Genomic DNA, 20,034 nt, shown 5'->3' on the forward strand with positions numbered 1-20,034 from the left:
TTGAAGCCATAAAAAACTGCAGAAAGTATCCAGTTGAAAAGCAAAAAGCTTGTACAGTAGATTCACCATCAGGAGATTTCTTCATCATAAAGCTAATTCTAATCAGACACACAGCAACAAGCTCTGTTGGTAAACAAAATACCTTATCAGATAAATACAATATATCAAACTAAATGACAGATCATTTCAAGATATTAACTATGAAATAATTACCTGCATAATGTTAAAAATTGTAGGCAAGAACTGCATGATCTCCAAAAAGTCTGCTGTGAAAAAAGAGCATGTAAGGGAGACTGGGGACGGTTGTAACACTCTTTACATGTCTCTCAGCTACTCAGAGACTATTTCAACTTAACCAACAAAGTTAGTTTTAGAAAACCTAATGTTTTTGCCTACTATTCATACATTTTTAGAAATAAACATGAAACATGTTACCAATATTTATTTGAATTGAAGAAAAAGGGCTGCTGCATTTGACCTTGAACATGTTAAACATGTCACATTTCACCACTAACTACTGATTTTCTTTCATAAAGGACACATTTGTGTGCATTGTTTGAACATATTTCTTTAATTATATTTTTTAACATTGCATGTGCTATTCACACAGTACATGAAATGTTAAAAAATAATAATCAAAGTAATATTTAACTTTTTATTGAATTTAATTGAATGTATTTTTTGTTCTTTATATGTTCATGCATAGAATGTAAGCTCACCTGAACAAAAGTTGATTAATTTAAATGTATCAAACTGGAATTTAACATTAAGTTGTTTAATAAAATATGTTTGGTGAGTAGGTGTGTCCATAGCAGTCAATTGAATAATGTCAGAGCATGGGGCATGATAAAATAACCCCTTTTAAGCTTTAACCAGTATTAAATGAAGTAAATTTTCACACTAAATATTTTTTATTGAGCTGTCAAGAAAGACAAGAGGTTTTAAAATGCTACATATTTTGTTGCAATACTTCCATTAGATAAAACATGCAAGTATGAAAGCTCTTGTTCATCAGTGTGAACTTTATTTTTGGTGCATTTTTGATCAGATTTAAGCAGGAGTCTAAAACCTTTGATGGTGGTCTACACATTCAGATATATTGTGAAAAGATATAATAAAGATATAACAATGATGTATTACCTACTTCAAGGGGAAACTGAATTAACTTTCAGAGAGATGTTCCTCAGACGACAATAAAGGAGCGATTGTGCAGCACACCAAGGAGGACCAGATATTTACAGCAGGCACTGAGTCATGTGAGGATGTGGCTTTAAAGCTCGCCCTAACAAAGATGGGGATTGTGTTAAATGAAATAAAACGATTACCCAACATCCCTTTAGAAAAAAAAAGTTATGATAATAAATTTGGATATTGTGGATAAAGGATGGAAAGAGAAAAAAAACTAAGAATTTAAAGGAATGAAAATTAAAGATTGGACAATTTAAAAGTATAGCGTTTTAGAGTTTTATAGGAAAATTAAACAAAGACATTCCAAAATGTGTTTTTCGCAATATCATGACTGAAATGTTAAAACACAGCATTGTGTGATACTCAGTGTATAGGAACAAATTACCTTGCACCAATAGTACAGAGAAAAGTCTTTGTATATATGTAAAATAACCAGACTATGAGTCTGATCTATGCATTATTATCAATGGACATGTTAAAAAGATAAACAATGAACTCATGTGAGGACAAATTTTGGACAACAATTTCATAAGAAAGTAACTAAATGAATGATATTATTTTTTTTAAATAGTTCTTTAAATAGGTCAGCCCAATGTGTACTACACAAAACTCTACAAGGATAGATTTAATGTTTTTAATTCACATTAAAACTTTCCTCACTTTCTTAATTTGACATTTACAGACAAGTTAATGTGTTGCAAACTCCCTACAACTACATTAAAATGTCATCTTTAATTCAGAAAGCTTAACATATTTTGGAAAATGTTACAAAAAAACAGACTGACTCGGGCAGCTCTCCAAGAAAAAAATACAAGAGTTTTGAAACTAAAACTTGGATTATGATGCACTGGTTGGAGAAGGTTGAAGAATTATTTAACTGCTGGACGAACAAAAAGCCAAGATTAAAACCTTTAAAAACAAAAACACAAAATATTGCTTGGGATTTATATAAAAAAAAAAAAATTTCTAATCTTTGTTAAATGTAAAAGTGTAGTGTAAAAATAAAAGTACTGGCAGAACAGACAATATAAAAACACCCAAAGACAAGTATTAAAAAGGAAAACCTTTACTGTGCCTGAGCTGGTTCAGAGTTAACCTTATAATCAAACTGAAAGGAGGAGTAGAATATCAGAAAAAGGTCTTGTGATGGATCAAGCTCATTTTCTTATTTTCCATTCACAAGACCTGCTGCGGGATTTCAATGATGGAAACTTCTTTTAAACAAGCTCAACCTTCTACAGCTCGCCTTTATGAGCTCTGATGCTCAGACGGCACCGTGTTAGTGACAGTTTTGGATCGTCTCCTCTCATCCTTCAATGCGGAGACCTTTTTGCAGGACAGTGTAAAAACAGGAATGAATGACATGCAGCTTTGAGAGAGGGGGAGACAGATTTCATCAGGTGCTGAGGCCAGAAGTCACGGATGGCACGGTAACCGATATCTTTATAACATTTCTGCACAGCACTGGAACTATGTTTACAGATTTGTATAATCGAAGTTCTTAAAATGAGCCTCTGCTTGATGTTTATGTGTTTAAAAACTTTTATTTTATTGCTTTTTGTTTTTCTTATTTGCAGTTTTACTTCATATTCAAGTTCTATTTTAAAACTCTGACATGTTGTGTTTTGTTTGTGTGTTTCTTTCTTTTAGATTTCATCAACTTGCTTTAAATATATAAAGATTATTTTTTCTAAATGTCCCATAAGGTTTATTAGCATCGATTCTTCATGAAAATGCACATTGCATGTTTTTTTTAAAAGACATTGTAGTGGTGAATTTAGAGTTACTGCAAATACATTTCACAAATACAACAGCATTTAACGCCTTTGAAGCTGGCCCCACATGTACAGAGTCTCCAACGCGGCGGCCCTGGTTCGATTCCAACCCTGCCTTTTGTCACATGTCAAACCTTCTTTCTCATCCCCACATATAGTATCTCTTTTCAGCTTTTATCGTCAAACAGAGCCAAATAAATCGGAAAAAACACCACAATATTTCACCTCAAAGTGTCATATAAGATGGCACCATGTACTGTATGTATACTGGAAGAATCTACAACCTCTGAATTTCAGGAAGCTGTTCTTCTGCAGATGTAACATTTTGCCATACAAGGAAACTACAGTAGGTTAAGCACTACATTTTTCAACCACTGGACAGAGATGTATTAGAAGTTGAATTTACACTAAGTCCTGGACACACACACTCCCTCCTTCACTCATAAAGTCACACACACTCCAGTCTATAATGAGCAGCAGACCAACATGCAGCAGCAAACAGAAAATAGACTCATCCTCCTCAAACAAATCCAGCATTCATGTCAGACCGCATGAAGCTGTTAAACGAGCGAATGTAGCGCACATCACCGTACAGTCATGTGTGTAATTAACAGCCGCATACAGCAGTGTTAACCTTATAAAAGAGTGTGTGTAGTGTGTTTACCACAGAGGTGGAGGCATGTTGCTGTTTGGCTGATTTTCTCCCTCATTTACATCCTCTCATGTGGGACATTTTCAGGTCAATCATGAAACAAGTGAGCCGCTCATTAGCACCAAGTAAGCTCTGATTACCCTTGTTTATGTGGTTAATTTAAGACATAAAAACAGTGATAGGAAACAGCTGTGCAGGAACACATGTCTCCTTACCGCACAGCACAGGAAGTCGAAGAAGGAAAAAAAAAAGCATAACAGAAAAGTAAAATCTAAAGACAAGAAAACAAGCACAGTATTTTCTTTGATTTGTTGAGTGGAGGGGAGAGTAAGGAAGATAGAGACATGCCTCAAATTGAAGCCTGGTCAAAGCTTCGTTAGCGTTGGCAGGAAGTTCAGTGAAAGCTGGCTGAAGCTTTAAACATTTTAAATGAAGCCCAGAAGAAATGTAAAATGTAAACCTACTGCAAGATTGAAGAGATCCCTTCTGGTCAACTCTTTATCCGCTCGCATCTCTTTTCTCATTTATAAAACCACACGGTTATTATGCTCTGCCCGGGACAAGTTAGAGCCAGCCAAGACTGGAGAAATCTCAGACTGTTCAAGTCTAGAAGAAACGAACAAAACTCAACCTACTCTGAGTGCTATGCCGTTGTGAAGCGTGTACTCTTGTGATGCCACAGCAAGGTTAAGTATCATACTTTCATCTTTCACATGAGTAAATGAGGGACATGTAGGCAAGAAGAGAGAAAAAAGCAAGAAGAGAAAGAGAAACAGAGACAGAGGCATGAATGAACAGAGCAGCAGAACACTGCACGAGCTGTATCTGAAAACATGAGTGAAGAAAAAACCCTTTAAATATTTATATATAATATAAACTTTTTTCCAATTCTTATCTCCAAGCTGTGCTGTAAACTTGATCTGCATCTCTGATTTTTTTAAGATCAAGACACGTCTTTTAATGTAAATCAGGTGCCAGGAATCGCATCACAATACAGCCAAATCTTTATACAATACCATAGTTATAAATGAGGTCTGGGTTATTTTATCAGGTTCGGCAGTGAGATACAGATCAGATTGTTTATGCAGTAAGGGAGCATTAAAAACTGACAGACAGCTTTACACCTGCTTGTCTCCTCTAAGAAACACACAAACACCTGTACTCTGTATTAAAACAAATATGTTGTATACGGATACATATACACTGCATCGCTACATGCTGTCAGTGATACAAGCTGTTTATCTGTGTAGTTATTAAATAGAAGTTCCAGAACGTAGGTCTGTATATGATCACTAGACCCCCTCCACTCCCCCTTATCTGAGTTACCACTGACGAGCAGTACAAACACAACGTCTCAGCCCCACTCTCGGCTCTTCACCTCTCTGATTCTCATCTTGAAATTAAAACAGCTCGGACCTCACACGAAAGTTTTGGGGCACCAAACAGAGCCACCATAGCTTGAGGATGTCACAGTGTAAGGACCAAAGGCAGTCTATAGGCGTACATTTATATCCTCAATTTTCTCTAGATGTACACTACCAGTCAAAAGTTTGGAAACACCTTCTCATGCAAGGGTTTGTATTTATTTTAATTATCTGAAACACTGTAGATTAATACTGAAGACATCAAAACTATGAAAGAACATATATGGGATTGTTAAATTAACAAAAAAGTGTTAAACAAAGCAGAATATGTTTTATATTTTAGATTCTGTGAAGTATCCCCTTTTTTCCTTCATGACAGCTTTGCACACTCTTGGTATTCTCTTAGTCTGCTTCATGAAGTGGTCTCCTGGAGTAGTTTCTAATTAACATGAGCCTTGTCAAGAGTTAATTTGTAGAATGACTTGCCTTCTTAATGTGTTTGAGACCATCAGTTGTGTTGTTCAGAGGTAGGGTTAGCACACAATGGATAGCTCTATTAGACTACTGTTTGAATCCATATTGTGGCAAATCCAGATTATTTCATAGTTTCGATGTCTTCAGTATTAATCTACAATGTCAAAAATCATTAAAATAAATAAAAATGAGAAGGTGTGTCCAAACTTTTGACTGGTAGAGTATAAATCTGTTGTGTTTTGTTGTACATCATTCATATAAAATCATAAAAACATAGTGTGCAGGGTTCCTTTACACAAAATAGCTCGTGCCCAAGCACTGCACCTTGGGAAAAAGAGTCTTTGCCATCGCTTCCCTAACTCTCTTTAATTTATTTAACAACCTATTCAAAACCTATACTTGTTCAAAAAAGCCTACAATGCTTGACCTCTACTCCCACCCCACTTCTGTTTTCTTGTATGTTGTTTTCATTTTTTGCACTTCATGTAAAGCGTCTTTGAGTAGCAAGAAAGTGCTATATAAGTCTTATCAATTATCATTATTATGTTTCACTGTTTTTGCACATCATTTTTTATCGTTAATTTCATTTTAACTGTGCAATTGAATAATCCAAACTCCTATTGTCTTTATACGTGTTGTTAATTGTGGAATGTGGCTCCAACTTCTGATCACAAAATCATCTAAACTTAACCAACTCTTTAATCTTTATTCCCCTTCTCTTTTTAAAGCGGTCAACTTTTCTTTTTTATTCTACATATACTTGGATTTTGTACATATACTGTGAATGAAGTCAAGAAATCCATGAACACAGACTGTTGTGGTAATTATGCAGCTCTAATGCTGCTATCTGTGTGAATAAATCACAGTGTCTCAAGTTCAAGTCCAACAGACCCTGCTGCCTCACACACACACACACACACACACACACACACACACACACACACACACACACACACACACACACACACACACACACACACACACACACACACACACACACACACACACAGGTGTTAATGAACCACCCAGGTGGAAATCTTCTCGTCCTTTAACAGTTTTACGGGAGCAACAACATGGCGGTCAGAGCAGGAAGTGACTCAGAGGTCAGCTGATCCCACACACATCTGCTTCTTATCACCATGCCAACATTGTGTGTGTGTGTGTGTGTGTGTGAGTGTGTGTGTGTGTGTTTGTGTAGGTCCTGTCTGACTTTCTTCATAAACATGTAGCTGCTAATTCAGTTAAATAAGAAGCGTGTTGAACAAGCTGATGTCCGTGCTTGTTGTCTCTTATTTTACTGTTGATTTGTTTTAGTTCTCCCAGAAGTAGAAAAAAACTCAAATTTTAAAATGAAAGCTTTTGAATATGAACATGAAATCCCTCTTATTGTTTCAAGAGATGTGAGCAGGACAGTGTTTCACACAAGAGTTAAAAATCCCTCTCAAACCCCAACCTAAGTCACTTACATAAAACCAAAACCAATTCAGGCATAGTTACAATTCCTCACCACAAATTTGAAGTCTTATTCAATTTAACTCAATAAAAATGCACAATAATAGCTCACAAGTATACAAAATAACTTTTCCCCTCTTTGTTTGGTCTTATCTATCTGAAGTACAAAGATAATTATCAATTACCATGAGGAATTATTCAAGCTATTTCTAAATGTCTGTCCCTGAGTTCGATATTTTGTCCTTTGGAAATGTAAAGCTTGACCTCAACACACGACAGACAAACTACAGATCAAAGAAAGAGCCTCCCTCAGTTATTCATGTTTTCTTCTATTTTCAATTGTTGCACAAGAAGATGTTTTCTTCTTTGCAGGAATACTAAATACAGAGTATAAATATAGAAACACCATGCCCGTATTTTAGAAGCAAAGGCGCAGGGCAGTACACTATTACAGCACTTCACTTGTGAGGTCCGGGCGGACGGTTAGTGTGTGAGTCTGACCCTTAGAGAGTCCAATTCAAGTTTATGTGCAAAAAGTTCTGTAGCTGCAGAAATATTGTGTGCATGTGTGAACTTTTTTACTCTCCTCAAACATTAATTTGAATGCTCATTTGTGCATGCATTTTTATCACATGCACACAAAAGATGATACACAAACTGCAAGATATTTTAAGTGAAACTTTATATTGAATCCCCTCTTTGATTCCTTACTGAGATCAGTGCTCATTTCATACAGCTGAGGTAATTTTCAGTCAAACATGAAAATTATCTTTTTCATATGAAGCAGTTTTATTTGACTGAATTTAACCGCAGAGCAAAACACAAAATGCACGGCAAGGTCTGCACGAATGTCTAGCGGTCTTGCAGAGTGTACAGTCCAGGAATAGAAGTCTTGCGCATCACTGTGACTACAGTTTAACTATCACTCTCCCGTTACCTACCTCTGCACGGTGTAGTTTGAGTTGTATCTGGTTGCTCGTTCCTCCTTTGAATCCTTGGGACATCGTGGTTTTGATTCCTGGAAGAAGAAAAAAATTAGAACATGAAATGATCAAACTGTGAAGTTTGTGCCAAATACCTCAGAGAAAAGGGTCAAACAGGGTTTGTTCCATATGAGAAAATTGCCCAATTCTCCATTGGCTGAAGAATTTCATGCTGTTTTTAGAAATCTGAATTACAACATGTTTGGAAATGATAAATCCTGAAGTGTGGGTACAACAAGAAAGACGTTTGGACTTATAGTTGAAGAAGAAGGTAAAAGCATATGTGGTTAAAACAAAAAGTAGGAACATGTGGATCCAAATCAAGCCCAATTATGACCCTGAAACATAAGTCATACCCCCAGAACACACACAAAGGAGATAAAAAAAAAACTCCCTTAAGATTAGAAATAATTTCTGGAAGATAAAGAAATATAACATGATTGAGAAATTAAGTCACATGAGCTTTTCATTATGAGTGAAGAACAGCTTTTACGAATGAATAAAATGCTTAAAATCCTGAAATATTAGGATCACCACTAACAACACAACAAACTGCTGTTAAATCTAATATTTATGGGTTGAAATGTTTGTTTCTTGAGCTTGAAGATACACCAGAATTATATATTAATTCAATCTAATACTTTGGTTTTTGGTCATTTTTTCATGTCTTTACCCATCATTCCTTCTTTTCTGATGAAATTCAATACCATACATTTTATTTTCCCTGTAAATTGTGTAGTAATTTGGACGCTGCACAGTTTTAGCTGCCTCCATGATTACTTTTAACACATAAAGAGTACAATTAAAAAGACAAAAATCTAACTGTAAACAGAGAAGTGTGCAAAAAGACCCGCACAAACTCCACAACTGAAGCAGCTTCACTAATTCAGGGTTGCAAGCGACGCTGCAACTCTAGATGTCCGTGCTTACAGATGTCTTCACACCTTATTGTTGCTGCAATGTAGTTTTACTCCCAGTAAAGCACTTTTTCAAACTGTATCGTGCTGTACTTTCAATGTTGTTAGTATAAAATTATGTCATGTTAGACAAACATTCTATATACAACACTACAAAAACACCTCTGTGTTTGTCACTCCTGCACATTATCAACCAATAAAAAAATGACAAGATCTGTGGATTCTGACTGAACAACAGAGATGGAAGAAGTCAAGTGCAACAAAAGAAGAAAAAGTCTTAGAAGCTGTAGGATTTTAACTTAAAGTATTCAAATGTAATCCCTGCATCCATCTTTCTGTCAATTCCACGGCTTGATGAAATCCCAGATCTTTCTGTCAGTATTCACCAGAAGCTGCAGGCTGCACATTAAAACAAAGCAGAGCATAACCTGTTAAATTTTGAGTTCAATTGATTTGAATTCATGCTCACTGAAGGGAGAAAAAAAGAACCAATTAAAGAGTTGCATGTTTAGCTCTTTTTCTCCATCTAGTGGTCTTTAGAACAAACTGCACCATGAGAGTTTTCTCCCATAGGGTGAGTGCACAAACACAGGAGACGCCACTGAGCATCCTGTGTGGCTTCCCTTTCTGTCCAAAGAGGAGATGGAGGTTAAACGAAAATACCAACGTAAGCTCGCAAAAGTTTGACTGCACGTGAATGAAAAAGTGAAGTTTGATGATTATTCAGGCTGCAGGTCAGTTGATGAAAATATACATCTGCAATCAAAGTGCCACCAACAGTGGAATGAGGAACTATTTTTGTTGAACTGGATAAAAGTGTCATTTTTAATTGATAAATAAAGTCATATTTAAACCAATATGAATTGTCAGCTCGTTGATTTATTTGGTTGGTAGCTGGGTGATAAGCATGATAATGTATAGTGAGCAGGTGGTTATAAATCCCTAAAGGGTGAAAAAGACCCTGACCTGAAGAAGAGTCCTCCCTAACCAAGAAATGATAGTTACAAACTGAAAGTGATTGACTTATAACAAAAACAGTGTGATTTTATGATATGTACATGTGTAAAAATTAAGTAGCAGAGTAAGTTACACATGTGAGACGTTGACTAGTTATTGGGCATCATACTGAGTGAGCAGGGGGAGTTGTTGGGGTGTTATGTTAAGATATAACGCCAAATTGGACACAGTCGACAACAGTAACTCAGACTTTAAAAGAAAGTATTATCGTATATTTGAGAATATATTTTAGTCCAAAAATGTTCAACCAAGAGATACAGAGTTAAAGTTTAACTGGCGTAAATGTCATTTCTTGTTGTCAAAAGGCAGCGCTATGCTGTAACTGAATGTTGCATGTATTTTAGATTAACCCAGCCCAGGACTGATATCAAACATGTGATATTGGGAGCAGATTGAACATGAACAGATACATAAGCTTTACATCAACAGAGTTAATATGAAAAAACTCACAACACTAACACTTCTTACCTTCTGCGCGACTAGGTGTACTCTGACTTTACAGATCATCATCATCTTCTTCTTCTTCTTCTTCTTCTTCTTCTTCTTCTTCTTCTTCTTCTTCTTCTTTCATATTCCCAGCAGACTAGACAGGCTAATCTTGGTATCACTTTAAGGTACTCCCAATTTTCCAAGAAGTAATCCTGTTGATAAAATAAAGTCCAGGGCTGCTTTCACGGTCTGTGACTGGTTCTCGGACGGATTTAATATTGTCCCAATGTCATTATCTGTAGTCAAGTAAATGATAAAGCACCCAAGCGTCCAAGTCTTAGTATCCCCCCTCTTTGCCCACATAGCACTGCTTACTCTTTCCACTATTTTGTATTGAAAAATAATGACGACACCTCTATTCATCCTCCCACATGATCACATGAGCAGACACCCAAAGTAAACCTAGCAATCCTCCAGTGTGTTCATTCTTATACAACAATTCCACAACAAGCTTTCATTCCCCACAGTGGAAATCTAATGTATCCCAGACTCACTCTTTGTTGGCACTGTATCCTGAATCCTTGAACCTGTGCAAAGCTTCAATCTCAGCTGCTTAAAGATTCTTCAATATAGCACTCTCTGTCATCTAAGGACCTATGACTAATTCCCTTAGCATTTTTGAGCTTGACCAGGTATAAAGGCAATCAATGGGTCTATTTAACTGATGGCGAACTTCCATTGCATTCACCCTCCTAGAGCATCAGACTTACACAAGAATATTTCCACCCAGGAACATTTTTACATTTCCATTTTTGACACTTCCCATTTTATCTTCTGACACCTTGAGAGGTTTTAAGGCCTTTTAAGTCACTTTTATCCTTCAACTTGACAATAAACTTAAAAACACCTTCATTATCAACCTCATGTCTTGGGAACCTTCACCCTCACTCCCATTCTCAAATCTATCTCTTTGACTCCCCCCCTGAGGAATATAGCCTAGCTTAACCCCACACATAAGCCTGTCTGCTAGCTACTTCTAAAAGTCTGCATTCAAAACTCACAGAGGTAATTGTCAAAAGAAACGCAAAACCAGTCACAGCTCTAGGATACACTTTGTGAAAAGACAGTTTATAAAAGAATATCGCCCTCCAGATCGTACAACTCCGACGCCTGACTTTACAGACCCAAATTAGGCCCCTCTTTTTAAATCTTAAGCCCCTCCCACTGAGCGTTATTATCTCATAAGAAAACACAAAAACACAATTTCTTACTAAAAACAGCACATTGAGCTTTGAAAACTAAAATGTTAATTAAACGGGAATTATTTACATTTTCCTAATCATTTCTTTCCGACATAAGTATCTAATTTTCAGGTTCTATTGATAAAACAACAAACAAATATTATTTAGCAGATCACGTGACCATAAAAGCCCGCCAGAATATCTTATTTAGAATGCGGAAACTGTGGGCGTCGGTTTCCTCAATCCCACCGTGTGTGCGGGAGATGGTGAGGCTGCAGTGCAACACACCTGGACGACAGGTAAGGGGACGCAAAGTTTGTGTGGCTGTTTGTACAATTGAAATAAGACTGAGTCCACCTCCCGTGTCTATCTGGCTCACTGAAGTGAGAAGAAAATGATAATAGGGAGATTTTTTAGTCGATATATAGAGAAACTGTAAGAGTAGGTAATGTGTGTGAAGGTGTGCGGGCATGTTTGAAGGCCTGTGTGTGTGTGTGTGTGTGTGTGTGTGTGTGTGTGTGTGTGGTAATAGAATAAATATGAAATGCAGTATCCATAGTTGCTGGTAATTCTATGCTCTGTACTCGTCTACGAATATCAATAACTATCAATAACTGCAACACGAGCATACAATTATAACGCTGTGGCAGCAGTGGCGTAGTTTGAGGGACAGGTGTGGGAAAAGGGGGCACCAGCTGTATGCTATGCATGGGGAACCTGTGTGCATTTTGAGGACCTCTTTTTATGCTCCACAGTTTTCTGTCCTTCTGTCTTTAGTCTGGACAGTGATATCCACAGTTACAGAATCAGACTATAACAAACACCTAATACCCACAGCATAACGTTAATTTAAACAATGTAATAAGGGAAAACCTCAGGAAATTTTGGACACTTATATTTATTATTATTTCATTATACTTATATTTCCTGTACTATAGTGAATATTTATGCAATGATCAAGAATTCAGTTAAGATAAGATAAGATATAATTATTTTGTTACAGCAGCTTACAACACAGGACAGGGGAAAAACAACAATACACTAACAGTTAAAAAATATAATAACAATAATAATAGCGATGATAAAGGTAAAATAAAATAGAATAGAATAAAATAAAATGGAATAAAATATGGCAACTATTACAGATGTATACACACTGTGTACACTTCGTTCTGATAAATAGATAGGTATGTTATTGCACGGATAAAATTGCACCAGGAATGGAAAAGGAAAACTAAAGATTACAGATAAATTACCAATAACAAAGGACTCTCTTGGCTCACATTCTATCAATATTAAATCTGTTTTTTTCACATGGTCATTTTAACAGTGAGTAGTTCATTGTAATTAACCAGATAAAATTCTGTTCATGGATTTAGCAACTGCGCTCAATTGAGTGGATTTAGAGTATTGCATGTAATCCCCAAATCTTGCATTAAGTCACGTCACCAAGAAGTAATTTTATTATCTTTTATTCACTATTAGGACACATTAAAGCATATTTAATCATGTTTTATACATAAGAAGGGAATCTGAGAGCATTTTTTAATTTCCCATCCCCCACAGAGGCATCCAACGAGGTACCTTTGCTGCATTGTTTCAAACATGCCCCTCCTCTGAGTACACTACTGTGTGGCAGTATTATAAAATGTGGAGGAATATCAGCTCAGATTGATTCAAATTAATATAATACGACTAAATGGATTTTTGTGCAACAGGTCTGTGATTTGATACATTAGTACTTTTCTTTTATAACATTTTCAATGTTTATTTCCCATTTATCCACCAGACCATATTCAAGTCAACTAAGGTGCATTGTTCCTTCTTAATTAGCAGATTCATCCCCTTAACTGCACTGAAATCATCTGATTGAATTATATTGAGGCTTAATGTTATGCTAAGTGAGGGGCACAGCCTCTTTGGGTGACAGGTGGGAGCTGCAAGCTGTATGCTAGGTGTCACCTCAGCTAATTCAGTCCCTGAGCTTAAAGCCAGGGTTGGTAATCACAGAAAACTAGAATTAATTTGAATGTAGCATTTCCTGAGGACTCCGTCTAACTCCTCCCCCCCTCCTCCAAAACGGCGCCTTAGCTCAAATGCACGAGGGCCGCTGATTTGCAACCATATGATGTTGACTGATTCAGAACCAGTCCTCAGCACATCGTTTGTGTTTTGTACTACGTCAACTCATGTCTCACTCAGCGGTAAGAAAACACCAAAACATTCTCATAGTGAAAGTTAAAAACACAAACAAGAAATGTACGCTTTGCAGGAGGCGGGCAGAACGTCAGGACGGGATTTGATTGGTTTCATAATTTGGCTCCTGATGGCAGGGATTGGTTGGTGTTGTCCCAGGTTTACTCCGTCTGTAGATAGCGGCTTTTTTTTTCACTCCTTTTTAAGAACACATAGTGTATTGATTGCCACCAGGACATAAAGATCATTTTAACCAGTATAACAAGAAGTGTATCTAAATCTGACTAGCAACTCCAGCTTTAACCTGTGTGCCATGTTTGTGGTGTTGGAGCTTTTTTGAGGTTTGTTCATGTAAATATCAGACAATTAATCAGTTTGATTTATTGGACTAACAAAGAAAACTGACAACTCTTTTACACTCAGTCAAATTCTAGTATTTTTTATTTGTATGTTAGCGCTATTTAGCATGTTTCTGTCAATGCACACCATACCTGCATGGCTTGTCAGCTTGGTTAGTGTTTGTCACAGTGATTTATTTGTGGTGGCCTTGTGCATGGAGGTCAGGATTGTGGTTGGCCTTTCCGGAGAAGATGGCAGCTGTGGTTATCAGAGAGGGACAAAGCAGCAAGTCTGCTGTACCGCATGTTTTTCAGCTACTTTAGCCTCATAAACAACTCTGGTCAGCTGTACTATACCACAAGCACAATCTTATGCTGTGAGAAGGACAGTTACAGTCTGCTTAGCTTTGATAACGTGTCCCTTGTGGACCACTCACTCCTCAAGCTTTGCCTGCTGGATACAGTCAATTCTGGCTCCAGGGGACAACCAAAATGCTGAACTTGACCTCTAAAGGCAAGCGATACATCAATGATTGAAGTCACAACATCCACCTTTTTCAGTTGTTCAATCTGTGGTGAAATGTGATGGTAGAACACCTGCCTGGCCTTCATGTTGTTTCAGATCTTGTAGAAATCAGGAGAGTAGTTCCAGGCTGCTTTTTGACTTGGTCTCAAGGTCAAATGAAACCAGTTTAAGGTGGGGTGCTGTGGGGTTTCTGACTTTATAGAGCCCAGAATAAAACCCTGATCACTGTGGGTTTTCTATCTGCTTCCCTTCTTCCTCTCCGTGACGACTCGGCCACTCGTTTTTCACAGAAAGACGCGTTTTATGGAGCCGCAGCCTGCTGACGGGCAGCGAGCGTGTGTTCAGCAGACTTTAATTGTGTGTCTGTGGCAATAAAAGCGCCGGTGAAATACACAACCGTAAAAGAGCTGCAGGCCGGAGCCTGGTGCATCCTGGGAGACGGAGATGAACTGGGTGAGAGGTTGATGGTGAAGAGATCAGACAAAGAGCCGTCACCTTAAAATGTAAACGACTGAAAGAATTTCCGCTCAGAAATGACTCCACGTAAAACGCATCAATCTGGATTTTTCAATTAAAGGTGACTTTAAATACAGCTGGTGATGCCATAGTCATAACGTCCAGGTAATGTTGTACATTTATCAGAACTGTCCTTTAAAATAGGCTGACACTGAATGATATCGGCCAACTTAATACGCAAAATACTCGAAATGCACATGAAACCTGATGGATTAAACCGTCATGCAAGATAATAACAAATGCAGATTTATGTCAGTGACTATTTGACATAACAATTTGGTTATTTTAATTGATAATACAGTAATTAGAAAGCTATCATCTAATTTTAAGAATGCCAGGCTTCCTTCATTCTCTCTCTGTACAACACCACCACCTCCTGGCCATGAGTGGGTACTACAGGAGCTATCATTCCACACATGACACATTGCAATTTACACATATTGATTCATTTGACCGCTCTGAGACAATCTTTGGTGTTGTAAAAAACTGAAATACCAGATTATCTCATCACGTATAATGAGATGAAAAGCATTGCCCCCAAATTGACTTAAAGACACCACATTACTGCTTCAGTATTAGACTCTGTAGGAAGATGCCAGATACAAATACTTGAATTAACATAGTTTTAATTCAGATCAACCTCAGATTACCTGCAGAATTCAAAATAATCCAGTACAAGTGCATGATTATGAGAATGGGGTTTAAGACCATTGTCTTTTACACAGCTCCTCTGAAAAATGAGTCAGGGTTAAACCATGTTTTCATGAGTGAAAATGAACCACAAACTTTGAATGAACCGATCCAGATTTTTCCTTCTCACATTTATTCGGCCCGAAAACATCCATGATAATGAGACACACAGACCACATGTGCGTAAACGCAAACATCTGGCTTCAGTGGAAATGTGTTTTGAGAATGCAGCTTCACAGCATGTGGTCAAGAACAGCTGCAACTTTTGGTTTTCTAGATTTTTGTGTCTTTTTTAATCTTCCCATTAAACATGTGGAGCTGGAGATTAATTTGTCAGCAGTGCGCGGTGGGTTAGGGCTTTAATCCAACTGCTCTGATGCATGGAAACAAACCCTTTATACTTATGTGTTAATTCAACTGTTAAAATAGCAGGTAACATGTCAGAGGCACGACATGTTCAGTCTTACTGCAGAGAGTAAAGTCGCCCTCTCCTGGCCATACAGAAGAATGCAGACTTAAAGCCCTTGGTTTTGGAACACAAGGACTTGGTATACTTCTTGTTAATTTGCCTTCAAAGGAAAGTAGAATCTGATGATGATGAAGATGATACAATAAACAACAGACAGAGAAAAAAAACAATAATCATAATACTAATTTATTCATATAGCGCTCCATAACTTTGGGAACAAATCATTTCAGTGCTGACCTTACATCAACTGTACGTCTAATAAATCTCAGGGATTGGAGTAAGCAGTTAACACTTGAAATTATGACCATGATCAGATTATAATGTCAGACCATGATTATTTTCAAGAGACATCTTCAGCCTCATTTCAGTGTATTAACATGCACACATGGTCTGAAGTGAAGTCATAGGTTTATATTTGAGTCACATTTTTTTCTGTTGACTTAACATGTCACAAGACATTTGTCTACAAACTCTTAAATATTCAATAGCTGGCAAAACTACTTTCACAGTGTTGTGATTTTTGTAGATTCTTAACTGAAAATAAAATAGTCTGTTAGTTCATCTTGAAACTGCCCCCCTTGTGATCTTGTTGCTCCCTGACATTTGATTAAGTCTCTGCATGTTGACCTGATGTGTCGGGGTGAACATGCAGGTGTTATTTATGTCATTATTCTGTCTTTCTGTTAAACAGGGCTGCAGATAATGTTTGATTGTCAGCAGGCCATCGGTTATTGAAACAGTTGATCGGATGATGAATTGCAGAATTGCTCGATGCTTCTTATTTAGCTTCCTGCTTTAAAATGTAGCATTAGTCTCTGAAACTTGACGCCATTAAAAATGGTAACTAAGCCAGGTATTTTTGCCTTGTAAGTTTAATATCACAGATGATGTTAAGAAAGAGATGGTTTATAAGCCTTCTCTTCAAATGCGTTGTGCATTACAAACATGCTCTCATGAGTGTCCTGCTTCACAAACTTTGCAGGCAATTCTTTTCTTTGCAGCACTGAGGGTGAAATGCTCCCACACTCCAGAAGTGTTAGAACCTAATGGAGTTACATCAGCGTTTCCTTCCCATTGGAGTTTTGTCTTCCTGTCACTTCCTGATCGTTTGTTTTGAATGTGCAGCTCACAGCAGAGATAGTAAAAAAAGCAAGATGGCTCTCTCCTCAGCAAATCATCTCCGGTAAATGATGTCTGAGCACAGCATGTAAAACATTTGCTATGATGTGACCAACTTATTATCATCAACTAATTTGTCTGAAATTAATTTCGAGACTGTTTTTTGTTGAGCCCTACTGTTAAATAAATCTAATTGTACTCTTTGTGTAAAGATAAAGCTAGTCTTGGTTGAAATCAGGTTTATATTTGCTTGAAAAGTAATCAAACCTTCTGCCCAGGTTGCCTGGGGCTTAGATTGTTGGAACAACAGAGTGTATTGACAGGGAGAGGAAAAACAAAACATGCCACTTGGTCAACATATGTGGTCGCTGCTGATAGCCGTCACACAGAGATTCTGGTTCTTCTCAAAAGAATACTTTTCTTGCCACTGTTGCAAAAGTGCTCAGTCATAGTTGATTGATGTGTCCCTCAAAAGCATACCGTTTTTTAATGTGTAAAAGGTGCTTTGAAAACTGAAATTTGATTGGTATGAATCATGGACTGCATAAAATATTGACATAGTATCTGTGACGTTACCGGTCTGTTTATGTAGAGCTGTTTTCAAGCCAATTATAAGCGGGGGCCATATTGGAAATGCTGAACACAACCTAACTTTGTCCAAGCTAGTGTGAGGTAACGCGATGGACCTTTAGCCTCTTTGCTAACAGCTACAGTGTGCCCACCTGTCAATCAAGTTGGCCATGCCCTTATTTAGGCAAAACTAGTAAGTTTAATACCTTTGAAAGTAAGTTCAAACAATAAGTTCACAAATTCCCCCTGGTACAGTGTGTGCCAGGAGAGAAATTAGCTATTTGGACCTAAACCATTTTTTAAACCAGGCTGTAAACATGTTTATTATTTCTGCAAATACCGTCTTTTTTGAATGGATGTGTACAGTATGTGGTTTCTGGTGTTTCTGCAACCAGCCCCAAGTGGACGCTTGTTGAACTGCCACTTTTAGCAGTTCTGCATGGGCTTCATATTTCAAGACCCGAGGTTGCCGCTTGGTATGGATGTGCAGTTCAATATGTCATAAATAAACATAGCCAGGAGTTTCGTCATGTGTTAAGTCAACAAAAACAGCTGCATGATTTTTGAAATTGGAATGAAAGAAATCTGCTTCCTGACCTGCTCGTGATTTACAGTATTCTGGTTTTCCATCAGCTGCATGTTTGCCTTCATGACTCTACCATCTTCATTAATGGTAATCAAACTATGATCAGGGGTTAATGTGTCACAGTATTCTTCAGTATCTCATGTAACATGGCAGGATGTGAAACTTACCCGGTCCAGCTTACAGCCTGCTCACAATCAGGATACGAGTGTTTATGACGAAACATCGATGTGACAAAGTCTGTGAACGCTTTTTATTATCAGGTGTTTGTTAAAAAGAGCCCAAAGGGGGTGATCTCTCACAAAAAGACATATTGATTAGTTTTGAGATGCATACCTCATTAAAAAATCCTCTTTGTAAGCAAATGATGAAAAAGTGCCTCAAACTGAATCTCTGTATTAAAGAGAGTTTTGCAGTGGCAGCAGTGTTAGTCTGCAGACAGAGCAGGTCACTGTATTGATCCGCTCAGTGAAACTACATTCAATCCAAAGAGACCTCCACCTTCAGACACAGAAGGTCACTTTATGTGTGTGTGTGTGTGTGTGTGTGTGTGTCTGTGTGTGTGTGTGTGTGTGTGTGTGTCTGTGTGTGTGTGTGTGTCTGTGTGTGTGTGTGTCTGTGTGTGTGTGTGTCTGTGTGTGCGCTGTCAGAAATGCAAATCTAGCTCCATAAATATGTTTCAATCCTGCTAATGCGCTCAGTGGCCCGATTTAATGAAAAATGCCTCAATCCCCCTGAGACTCGTTTTTATGGAAAACAACTTCTGAGAGGGAGAAACTGAGAGATTACAATCTGTGCTGACACAGATTCTGTTTCTTCTTCATCTCCTGTTGACACACACACACACACACACACACACACACACACACACACACACACACACACACACACACACACACATGCACAAACACACAGAAAACAGAGGCATGGTGGGAGTTTCGGGTCTCTTTCTGTGCTGTAAAACTTTACAGCAACTCTGGGGGCCCCGTTGTCATGGTAACAGGTTATACGAGCTTTGGGTGTAGATGGGTGGTGGAGGTGGTGGTGGGGTACTCTTTGTACAAGTGTGCATGTGTGTGTGGGCAACTCTTGTTCTGTTTATAATTACGGGGAAAGTGGGAAATATAGTTGTGTGTGTGTGTGTCTCTCTGTGTGTGTCAGAGAAGAGAGAAAGAGAAATCACTGTAATGTCGGTTTTGAAAAATTCACACAAAAATGCACAAATTCGTGCATGCGTTTTACTTTAGCCGCTGCAGACTGCTGCAGAGCCCCGGGACGGTCGGACTGACAGAGGAGGAGTTACTGTCGTGCATCCTGCGTCGTGCACCCTGCGTCACTTATATATATATATGTGTGTGTGTGTGTGTGTGTGTGTGTGTGTGTGTGTGTGTGTGTGTGTGTGTGTGTGTGTGTGTGTGTGTGTGTGTGTGTGTGTGTGTGTGTGTGTAAAAAGGGACAGATGACATTTCCCCAGCAACATTTTTGGACAGATTTATTCTCATAAACATAATAACTTACACATCAACACATGTTCA

The 20,034-nt window shown here is 37.8% G+C and overlaps 1 protein-coding gene and 1 long non-coding RNA gene across 7 annotated transcripts in view; one reads left to right on the forward strand and one right to left on the reverse strand.

Annotated features, from left to right (window-relative positions):
- LOC117831860 lies at positions 1-11,513 on the reverse strand. The gene is made up of 5 exons (XR_004635096.1): positions 11,313-11,513; positions 10,291-10,463; positions 7,847-7,923; positions 214-266; positions 1-123 (listed from the first exon to the last, which is right to left on the reverse strand). It is a non-coding gene; the product is annotated as an uncharacterized LOC117831860 (long non-coding RNA).
- A 197-nt stretch (positions 11,514-11,710) lies between these two features.
- LOC117832184 (homeobox protein Hox-B8a-like) overlaps positions 11,711-20,034 on the forward strand; it is an 87,339-nt gene continuing 79,015 nt past the window's right edge. For 5 of the 6 annotated variants that reach the window (XR_004635158.1, XR_004635159.1, XR_004635157.1 and 2 more), the window contains exon 1: positions 11,714-11,791. The gene's annotated coding sequence lies outside the window, so the exon portion shown is untranslated. Of the gene's footprint in view, positions 11,792-20,034 lie in introns of all 6 variants that reach the window. The other variant, XR_004635156.1, reaches the window with a different exon arrangement.

The sequence above is a fragment of the Notolabrus celidotus genome, chromosome 20 (assembly GCF_009762535.1).
Source record: "Notolabrus celidotus isolate fNotCel1 chromosome 20, fNotCel1.pri, whole genome shotgun sequence".
In the NCBI taxonomy this organism is placed as follows: domain Eukaryota; kingdom Metazoa; phylum Chordata; class Actinopteri; order Labriformes; family Labridae; genus Notolabrus; species Notolabrus celidotus.